The sequence below is a fragment of the Amblyomma mixtum genome, chromosome 3 (genome assembly GCF_055824585.1).
Source record: "Amblyomma mixtum isolate Tamu chromosome 3, ASM5582458v1, whole genome shotgun sequence".
Taxonomy (NCBI): Eukaryota; Metazoa; Arthropoda; class Arachnida; order Ixodida; family Ixodidae; genus Amblyomma; species Amblyomma mixtum.
In genome coordinates, this window is record NC_143014.1 from 31781110 (window position 1) to 31791953 (window position 10844).

Consider the following 10844-nt stretch of genomic DNA (forward strand, 5'->3'; position numbering starts at 1 on the left):
GTAAAAAGGCTCTAATAAGGCTACAAAGGCACTGCAGGCTTCAAAAAAACTTTGGCGACGCTTAACATACCCTTAAAGTACTGTGCGATAGCAGTGGAGGTCCCTCGCGCGCAAGTACCCTTCTCATTCAGATTCCTGGATCCTCATATCACTATTGGCGAAGTGGTTAGGTGATGCCGACTGCCCCGGCGGGTGGCTGATTCGAACACAATTACCGGTGGTGCTTGTGAGACACGGGTTGCTCTTCTAGAGCTCCCGTACAGCTAATTTTTGTACAGACTTCTCCACGAGGCTGTCTTTGTCTCGAATGATGTGTTGATAACCAGTGCCATGGTAGGCAGGTGGCCATTGCATTGAATTTATTTGGATTTATTTCACTGCCACCTGCCACCATGGCATTCGGGCCAGCTTTTTCATGACATGGACGCCACCTTTTCTCATGAACGGGACCTCTAAACAAACATGTGCAGAGTGTACAATGAACCACATTCTCAGTGTAATTATTTATTTCACGTAGTAATGCAGTGTCAGGATACAGCATTTCTAAACAGCAATGACGAAACCTTTTCTGCATGCAAGTGCACTTTCCGAATACTATTTGCTTTTTAGTGATATTGAAACGCTGACATGAGGTGCCACTTACAACACAAAACTAAAAAATGCTGCTTGGCAAAAGGCAGCGGTTAAAATAGATAGAAAAGCAAGGCCTGGTTGGCTATTTTACTTTCATTGCCTCAGTTATCTTCAGCAGCTTACTGCTGGCCCAGCATCGAGGAAATACTTCTTCCTTAAGAGCACTCTGTATAAGTCCTGAAGTTTGGGCAGATGCTTATAGATAAGTAAGGTCCTTAACATTGTAGACAGTTATGCACAGAAGCAGAGCACTTTCAGGTGTAGCTGTGGCATCAAACACAATGCTTTCTTCAGGACTTCAGGACAGGAAAATATTTTTAGCCAGGGTGCCTCTTCACGTGCTGCACCAGTGTCCTACAAATAAATTACAGAACAGAGCATTAAAAAACGTAACAAATAAACCATTTTGTTGCCCAGCTGGAACTCCAGCCAACAAACATTCTGAATTATATAAAAAAGAAGCAGATCATAGCATGACTTCATTATTCATAGCTCTGTAGTGCTGGCATGCTCTTCAGTCTTGCAGAAGGTATGTAGGTAACCACAGTCTACTTAAAAATTTAAGTGCTGAGTGGTAGACGTGCAGGCTAGATGGTGGTTCATGGTTCTTAAAACAGTGCAAAAAACACGGAAGGAGACAGAAGGGACACAGCTTCACTGTTGCCATTCTACTGCAGCAAAAAACCGGGCTACTTATCTCACTTCCTTACCTTTTGTGTGCAACAAGAATGTGCACAGTAATTAAAGAACTCTTCTGTTTCTGCATGCGTTAATTATTTGTCTGTTGCCAAAGGAAGCTGTTGCAAGTCGACACCATATTTAATCACAAAGAAACTGATGAAAAGGTTAGGTACCGCTGGTATGGCCAATAATGGCTGATAATGTGGCAATGTTTTCTGGCTACCATGTATTCACTCCCATATCAACCACACTTAGCACTTGTCTATTGATACTCACTAGGCAATTCATCAGCTGGAGTTTGTTCATCTTGATTTTCTAGCACGCCACTGTGCACAGGTACAGTCAGGCCGGAATGAAACGCGAACACGCATATGTCATACATTTCTGCTTTGCAGTGAGATATTCCTTTACAACCTATTTTCGATTATGCATTTCAGTAGGCCCTTTAACCAGACACATGAATCGGGCTAGTTGTACACTTCAGCTGAAAGTAGGCAGGTAAAATATTTTGTTTTCTTGACATGCTCTGTTCGCGTTTCATTCCGGCATGACTGTACATCCTTTTGATTGCCAACTGCACACAAAGAAAACGCCACAGTATTAATCTACAATACCATCGGCTCCAGCAGGAATAGTTAGGAACTGGGTCGCTCTCTATCTATGGTGAAGAGCTGTTTTAGGTAGCATATCCACGATGACCTTCAGTAAGCAGCACCAGAAGTGCAGGAATTTGCACAAGCAAAGGCCTTGCCCTTTAAGGAGCACTGAAATGGTGTTCACCAAGGGGAATGAGAGCTGAAATACTGACATTCTAGCATATATGTAGCACCAGAGATATTGGTGATTAAAAACGGCCTCCGCATTTTGCCTCTCAGCTTAATACATCGGAGCTTCACCCAGCCAACCTGCCTCGAGCCGGTTGTATATTTCCTTTTTGCAGCTCGCGCCTCTGTTGCGGCTATACAATGAGGAGGGAATGGAAAGGAGACCCGCCACTGGCTCCTGCCGACCGCGCATCCCGCCTCGTCTCCCAGGATCATTGTAGGTTTTGGCGACAGGCGCCGGCGGTCGTCACGAGGCGCGGAAACGACAATTTTTAAGAATTACTTGCAAATTATCGGCTCACTTTTGAGGACTTGCACGTGGCATGCATGTTCAGTTGCAATGACTTCGAGCGCGCATTTGATAGCCACTTTTAGATCCATGTTTTCGAGGCCCTTCTCTGGCCACTTGCACTGTTGTGTTGAGCACAGAGTCATGAAAAGTTGCGCATGCATCCTGGTTTCATCTGCAATGGTCATCGGTAGCAGCCCACAGCTACAGCTAGCATGACATTACAACCAAGCGCAGATCACAGAGCTAGAGCCAAGGTGCAGTATGTGCATAACAATCCCAGTAAAAACGAAATTAAAGTAAATAAGCACGAAACACGATAAGATGGAAAAAATTCAACAAAACAAAATACGACGAGAAGCAAAGCCTGGAATGGCAGCAGCAAAGATTGTCGAAGGAAATTTCGTGTCAAGCACTATAAAAACATGAAACCACCTAAGTTATGGTATATGCTTTGATAAATTAAACCATGCTTACCAAGTATAACGTTGTGGCCAAAGTTCCGATCACCGGTCGCAGGGGGGGCCCGCCCGAGTGCTTGCATTTTCAATATCTGCCAACAGAATACCACATACTCTCTGTAGTCACTTGCCCAGATGGCAACATCAAGCACATTTTATAAGAAATCATATTTATTCCGTACAAATGATGCCAGCCAAAAACTTGCTGACGCGGCTGGCCGGCAGACGTGTCCTCACTGCAGTACTTCATGTACACGCGCCACCTGATTGCATGACAAGCATCATGCTGCCCTGCTGCTATTGTCATCCGGAAAGTTAGCATTCGTAATATAACACTGCAGTAATAAATACAATTTGGCAGCGGTGATGGTGCAACGTGTGAAACACGTGGCGTCCCCAAAATTAGTCTATAGGAATGCCGGTGAAACAAACTGACGAAATTAAATTTTCTTAGCTCCGTTACCTATAGGTTCAAAGCACCGGTAATTTCTCACTACCCAAACTTTTCAAGCCCTTCGCATCCCCTCAGTATCAGAGGTACGGGCCCCCATGGCGACACATTTCCGTGACAATCCAAAATGAATGCGTGCTTTGAGCTAAACATGAAATCGTGCGAAAGGGAGCACGTACTGTTCGAATTTTCGAAGCGCAAGTATAGCTTCCAGGCGCATACCGTCGGTTACGCGCTCTGAATCTTCTACTCGTAAACCTCAGCTTGGAGCTAGAATTTCACATATAAAAGAAAGGTGTACTCACCGATCCGACAATGCTGCACGGGGCTGCGTCCACAGTACGCGCACCAAGCTGCTTGATATGAGGACAGCTCGATGCTGTTGATGATGGCCCTTCGTGCATCCGTCGCATTCTCATTTGTCTTCATAGCTGCACTTTCCACGCAACGTCCCTTTGATATCGACCGAGGTGAACATCGCAGACGAGGTCGCCATCACAGCGAAACTGCGCGAGCACGATACGAGCGATTGCGCCAAGATCATTGCTTTCACGCGCTGCCTACTGCTGCATCGAACACGCTCCTGGCACCGTTTTGCACGCGAACTCTGTGGCGAGCGCGGGTGGCGGGTCCGCAGAGACCTTCTGCCCATAGAGAGAAAGAGTGTCACATCCAGGACGCCCCTGGTATTCGAACTCTATCTGAACCCAGAACAACGCTATCTGAACCCAGAAAACATATTTTTGAAAATTGCCTGCTGTCTTTGGTGAAACACATTGTGTAGAAAAAATGAAACGTTTCCTTCGATTAATAACTAGCGTCTCAATAAGCATTGAGCTGGTCCGTGATATGGGGCAGTGTATCTGTTGTTGCCCAAGGAAGGTTCGAACAGGTGATCAGACAGAGTTCAGTCAGCGGTTGGAGGAAACCGTTCTGAGATGGCGAGGGCGTACCTGTTGGCCTCGGCCTGCTGGAGGCGTAAAATTCAGCGGTGTCCTTCTTTAAGTCCCAGCTGGCGTCGCAGAAATGGCTGCTCGTACTCGTCGACTCGTGGTTTCAAAGCTTCGGGATGGCATATAACGAAAAAAAAAAACAGCACGAAGATGATGATGATGATGTCCTCGGGCTGAATGGCACATACCCACAGCGGGGGATTGGCCAGGAAACGCAGTAGTTCGTCCAAACAGATGTCATCTTCTTCATCTCTGGCGCATCTAAACCCTATTTTGTTCTTCTGCTAGAAGGAACAATCGTCCGTTTTTTTCTTTGGAGCAATCGAAAGCTTCTTGCACAAATAAGTGTATACCACTCTGTAGGCAGAGAAACATGGCAGAACGATTCAAAACGTAATTTTTCGACATGGGAATGTGGCCTTCGCGTGTTGGTCAATATCAGCAACCCTGCCATCACAAACGCGTCAGCGACGATGACAGTAACATTAACTCAGATGTATAGATTATCTTAAACAACAGTTTACAGCATTACGGTGATTTTAAACACTATCTGTAAAATAAGACTGGTGATATCTATCACATATCTCCGCAAACGTCTTTTGCCGGCAGTAGCGCAGTCAATAGCAGCGCCACTGTCTCCATAGTGGCAGCCTGCCTTTTTTTTTTATCGTGCGAAAACACTCCTAGCCGCACTCCCCGGGTTTCAGCTGTGTCTGCGCAGCCTATGAGTAGTATGTGTAACTGGCTCACTGGGTCAGTGGACACCTCAATAGCTCTGTGAGTGGTCGGGGGCGGCAGTTATGCGTCTTTCCTTTCCTCAAAACCAGCGGAAGGTTTACACTCCATTGATTTTGAGGAATTGAAAGGCGCGTAACTGGCTCCCTGGGTCAGTGGAAACCTCAATCGCGCTTTCAGGTACGTGGCGGTGGTGTCCACCTGCAAAAAAACCTTGCTTTCGCACAATATTTCACGCTTAGCAATGCTAAACCGCCAGCCATTTTTCGTTTTGTTTTAGTCTTTTTGTTTGTCTTTTTGATACATGTTAAGATGTTATAAAAAGAACTGTTGAACCGTGCAAGACATGGCGACAAGTCACGCGAAAAAAAAAATAAGGGGCCTGAAGTTTCAATATATCCACTCCAGGCAGTGTATACCCTGACTGCAAGACAAAGGCTGAACACAGCACAGCGTCAGTCGGCTCTGGCTTTACCAATTTAATATATACCGAATTTTTCAATGATACTTCCACAAATTCAGACAAAACAATAGGGGATTCGATACAGAAAGAAAATATTTTCAAGAACAAACTTTCGATTGCGGCAGACGTCACTTACGGTAAAAAATCATCCAAATTAGCAACTTAATTAACTAAGATTTACTAACTAACTTTCAATTACCACAGTCTCGTGGTTACTACCAATGGCAAATTCGAAGCCACGGACAAGACGATGCCATATCATATTTTGCAACGTAAATAAACTCATTCTCTAAAGCCCTGCAGCGCGAGGAAATAGGGTGCTTTCTTTTTTCGTCCAAAGCCAAAAGTGAGCGCATTAGGTGCGCGGGGGTCTCAGTGAAAACGCACCGTCCACCGTGTGCGCGTTCTATTGACTTCAGCGCCAAATTCGAATCGCTCCATGCACTTTCTTTTGCTTCGTCACTCTCAAAAATAACGACCACGTAGCTAGCGATGACTGTACTTTTCCTTGCACGGAGCGGCAAAACAAAGGAATATGCGTGCCGCGTGTTACGAACAGGCATCCCACCGCTGCCACTGCTGTTGCGATTGGACGTCCAACCGCTGTCTCACTCTTGGGACTGGAGCATCTCAGCCCGCGGCCACTGTTGCAAAGAGCTGAGCGACGATACGATCGAGGCGACGGTGAGTCAACGAAACATTTATGTACAGTATGTACAAGGGCTTTACATAATCGGCACAAGGGCCGAGAGCACAACGGGCTAGCACAAACGAGCAGGGCGATGCCCCGGGAGGGCGCCTCTGACGCGAAGTCTCGTCTACTACCCGCCTGCTGCTCCGGCTTCGTTTTTATAGCCTCCGGCGACGGTTGCTGCAGCCAGACGTTTGAACCCTCCGATCAGGTCATGCTACTGGCCCCTGTTTGAATTGGATGAATGGACGAGAGGGGTTCGGCCATTGAAGGTTTGCAGCCTGGAAAGGGCTGCCGGCGAAGCGTCAGTTGAGTCTCGAGCCGACGCTAGCGAGGAGAGGGGGAAGGAACTGCTAGGAACGCGCTAGGATGAATCATGCTGCAAGCCGCCACATGTCCGAGAGCCCGGGCTTGCTTTGCGCAATGGCGGGCGCACGGCGCTGGTTTCCACGGGGGCCGGCGGAATGCGTGCTCGGGCATAACACGCGGTGCAGTAGTGCAGGCAGTAGTAGGCACTGCAAAGTCTCACCAGCGGACCGGAGCTTTCAGCGCATCTCAGGCGCGCAGTTTCGTTTTCGCGCAGAAAAAACACTCGCGTTGGAAAGCTTTAGAGAATCACATTTTCTGCGTTTCAAAAACTTTTATAGCATCGTCTTGTCCGTGGCTTAGCACCAGACTGTGCGAATTAAAACGTTAATTAACAAATTTTCTTTATTTAAATGCCTGATTCGGATGCGTTTCATTGCAACAGACGTCCCCCGCGGCTTAAATTTTGTTCCTGAAATTATTTTCTTTCTAGTTCGAACTCCATTTTTAGAAATTTTTTATGGTGTTCGCAGAAACCCCTGATATATTTTCTACTCTCCATATTGTCCCAATGGGGAAATACCTACAAGAAAACAGGCCAAAAAATTGGAGGACGCTTAAGCTTCGCCTTTAAGAGTGGAACGTCACAGTGTTATCGGGTTCCGGTCGCATCGCCGCCCGAAGAGATCACGAACGGGCTGCAGGGACGCTGCTCCCTGAATTGGCCGTTGTGAGCCTCCGTTGTGATTGTGATTTTAGAGGAAAGGAAAGGCGCAGTAACTGTCTCACATATCGGTGGACACCTCAACCACGCCGTGAGGGAAGGGAGGAAGTTGAGAGTGAAAGAGGAAAGAGAGGCCGTAATGGAGTTCTGCGTCTCCGTTGGCGTAGCATTCGTTGACCTCAACAGCACACAGACGCATACATCAAGGAGCTCGGGCGATACGGATTCCATGACATCGCAGTGGTTGACACCCGCACAAAACATGATGCACACAGTAGCGGTCGCCGCTGCCTGACCGTCTGAAGCCCGAAGAGGTCGCCAAAGGTTGCACCCACGCTGCCACCCGCAGGGGCGAAGCCATCGTTTTATCACCGGGCTCCGCGTGCGGACCAGTTGACATCTTCAAAGGTTTCGTCTGCCGGCCCTCCGAATTTCAGTCCACAACCTCTGCGTGGTGAAACTCCACAAACCCAAACTCAAACCGAACACGGTCATAACACCACTATCGTACCTCAGCGCTAGCTATTCGCATTTACTTCCATCTCTACAACATAGATGACACTGCTTTGCCACAGCTGATCGCAGTCCATTGAAATGCTTTATTACTCCTTTACGCATCAGTGCACAAAGACACTTGACGAAGTCAAAGACCACAACGCATTCACTATAGGGCCACTTTTATTCAGTTCGAACCAAAGAGCCTTCGTAGCGTGTTTTGCGCATGCTCGCCTCACTGGGCGAGCATGTCTGGAAGACCTTGGTTCGTTTCCCCGATTCTCCACAATTGTTTTTTTTATTTGGAGGTTCTCGTGTTACAACGACAACGCGAACAACGCCGACACCGACTTTTCTGCGACACGAGCTCCTTAACGCTCTCACATTAATATTTCTATGCTCGTTCTTGATAGTAGACTGTCCCCTTAGCAAACGGAAACACTGCACCGATGCTACCAGTGTGCGTCATGGAAATCCGTGCCACACACGCGAGACGAGGCACACATTGTTGGCCGGCTTTCCGACCGTGACGGCGCGTAACACGAGGCCCAAGAATCCAATCGTATCATTTCGTCGCGTGCCAAATCACGCACCAACGGACAACGAAGTGACTCCTTGGACACGCTCAGCGCCATTCTCTCTCAGCAGACGCCAACGACGTCGGAGACCGCTTTCCCACCTTTGGCCAACGCATCCGATGTTGTGGTTGCATGGCGCTGTAATGCAGCAATTGGTTGACGATATTTCAGCATCCCAGCGCTTTGTTATCACTGGAGATGACGCTCAAGGAACGCCGTTACAGCACCTTCGGACGAGAGTTCCCTTTTCGGCATCGCTTGGCAGGAACGCCGTCAGTTTTTTTTTTTTTTTCATCAACCGGCCACGAGCCGCTGACATACGCCATTACACCCAACAGCGCTTACTATGCTCTTCGCGAGGTCAGACATATTCTTACACCATGGATCAGACACAAATGGCCTATATTTCGCACTGCATAACCGGCATCCCTCATGTCACCGGCAAGGAAAACGCTGTTGCCATGCCCTCTCTGAGATCTAGGATAACGCAAGCCTTGCTGATCGCCGCTTTCGTGCGATTAGCAGCAGCACAGCGTAACGGCGAGCAGCTCCGACAATTTCCTATTGGGGCATGCATGAGAACTGTGCTCCTGAGCGCGATTTAGTGGCAGTTGTTGTGATGTAGAACCACCTGTTCTGAGGATTACCTTGTAATAAATGTCGGAGGCGCCATACGGTTAGCACAGAAAGCAATTGGCCTAAATGAATGCCAACGGGTGAAAGGGGGCACGTGTATTTGTTTCGCGAATGGCTCTTATTGCGTTCCCCATCGGACACGCGCTATTTCTCTAGCACTGTGCGCTCTTATTATCTGGTGCGTGTGTTTCAAGGCCAGTTCGAGCCCGCAGTCAGAACCGGCGCAGCCTCCAGCGACAGAGGGAAATTTCCTAGGCTCGCGCGCGGTCGGGCGCCCGCGCTTGCGAAGCCCCGCCGCTTCCGCCGCGGCTTGCGGCCTTGAACGGAAGCCTTCTCCGTCGGAGGCGTATCTGTCAACCATGCGGGTCCCCTTTCAGCTTCGTTCCTCCAACCTTGGCGCTATTTCAAGAGCGCCGGACTTGGGTTGCAGGTCACGAGCCATGGCTCCATTGAGATGGTGGCCTGCGACCCATCGGAGCAACGCGCCTCGGGGCCAGGCACGTGTGTTCCGCGTGACGGCGCTCTGGAGGAAACGAAGGTGTGTGGCACCAAAAACGACAGACGGGGAAGCTGAACGCCACGTATGTTTCTCTGTCCGTCGCGTTGCGAATGAGACAGAGAAACGATATAAATCAAGAGCAACACAAAAGAATGTGTACAAGGAAGATCAAGCGCAAGCCATTACGTTAATTCAAGGGATAAAAATGCCGAGGTAACTATATATACGCACACACGCGTATTTACATTCGATCGTATTACGTAGGTTTCTAACGTAAATTAACACGTACAGAAGACAGATCAATATCAAAGTGGAAATAAGATCAAATTTAAGGGAAGTTGAAAGTAAGCATGCAGTGACCGGGAGCGCAGCGACAGCCAATTCACCATTACACCGAGCGGTTCTCGGAGGCGATGCTCCTTCCGTAACGGCAGCGGGTTGTCGTTGTGGGAGATAACTTTTAAACTATGCGGATTCGCTATTATTTTACAACAGTGAAGAAACAAATTCTTTTAGGAGAACAAAAACAGGATTATATTCTGAACTGAAATACATAGTACGTCCGAAGTGGACGGAATACAGTGCGCTTCTCCTTGGGCGGTTGGGCCGAGCACTCGACGCTTGGCCGCTGGCTTCCCCCTTTCCCTCTTATGGTCGGCGACTCGACGCTTGGAAGCAGTCCTTTTTCCCGGTTGGGGTCGGCGCGCAAGCCTCTTCAGCTCCGGGCCCCCCTGGGGTGGAGCCGCGGCCTTACAATTTATGGACGCGCCTGTCACAGACGAGTGGCGTTGAGGGGCATTCTTCCAGGACCGCGTTTTCGTTTCTCCGTGTAACGGGATACGTTGTTTTTGTCGTCGAGGCCCCACTTCGGCTCCGCGCCTTCTCGGAATGCTGCAGTTTGGCTGCAAACACGGACATGCTACCGTAGCTGCGCCTGGCTTTCTCGTCCGGTTCCACTACAGTCGTGGGAGATGCGGTGTCGTCGGCGGCTTGGGGTCCCGGGAATGCTCGGCAGCGGTTGTACCCTCCCCACAGGTTGTACCTTCCGCCTTACTGGCGTTGCTGCTGGCTCTCCGTTGCACTTCTACGGGTGACGACACAGTGAAATAAGAGGTTCAAGTGATGAATCTTCGCCCCCTCTAGTGCTGCCACAGTCTACGATGTGTTGCACGGGTGAAACGCTGTGAAATGAAAAAAAAAAAAAACAGAGCAAGGTTTCTCACTCGCGAGCCAGGCAAACTGTCGAAAAGTCAATTGGGGAAAGTTCTTTGCGGCAAAATCTTCGCTTTCCACTGCAGTCGCGTACTCGTCGCATCCGTCGAAAGTAGCATGGCGCGCAAGCATTCAGCCTCGCAACCTGAAACGACCGAAAAATCCCAGACACCTTCATGAACGAAGTTGCGGATGTTTCCAAGCTTCATTGCA

General features: G+C 48.7%; 2 long non-coding RNA genes across 2 annotated transcripts in view; both read right to left on the reverse strand.

Annotated features, from left to right (window-relative positions):
* Positions 1-451: 451 nt before the first annotated feature.
* Positions 452-4095, reverse strand: LOC149349571 (uncharacterized). The gene is made up of 3 exons (XR_016289416.1): positions 3645-4095; positions 2905-2980; positions 452-987 (listed from the first exon to the last, which is right to left on the reverse strand). It is a non-coding gene; the product is annotated as an uncharacterized LOC149349571 (long non-coding RNA).
* A 94-nt stretch (positions 4096-4189) lies between these two features.
* The window catches only part of LOC149349572 (uncharacterized), a 25800-nt gene continuing 19145 nt past the window's right edge, over positions 4190-10844 (reverse strand). The window contains exons 2-3 of the long non-coding RNA XR_016289417.1: positions 9806-10776; positions 4190-4401 (exon numbers count right to left, since the gene is read on the reverse strand). This is a non-coding gene — a long non-coding RNA (uncharacterized LOC149349572). The remainder of the gene's footprint in view (positions 4402-9805; positions 10777-10844) is intronic.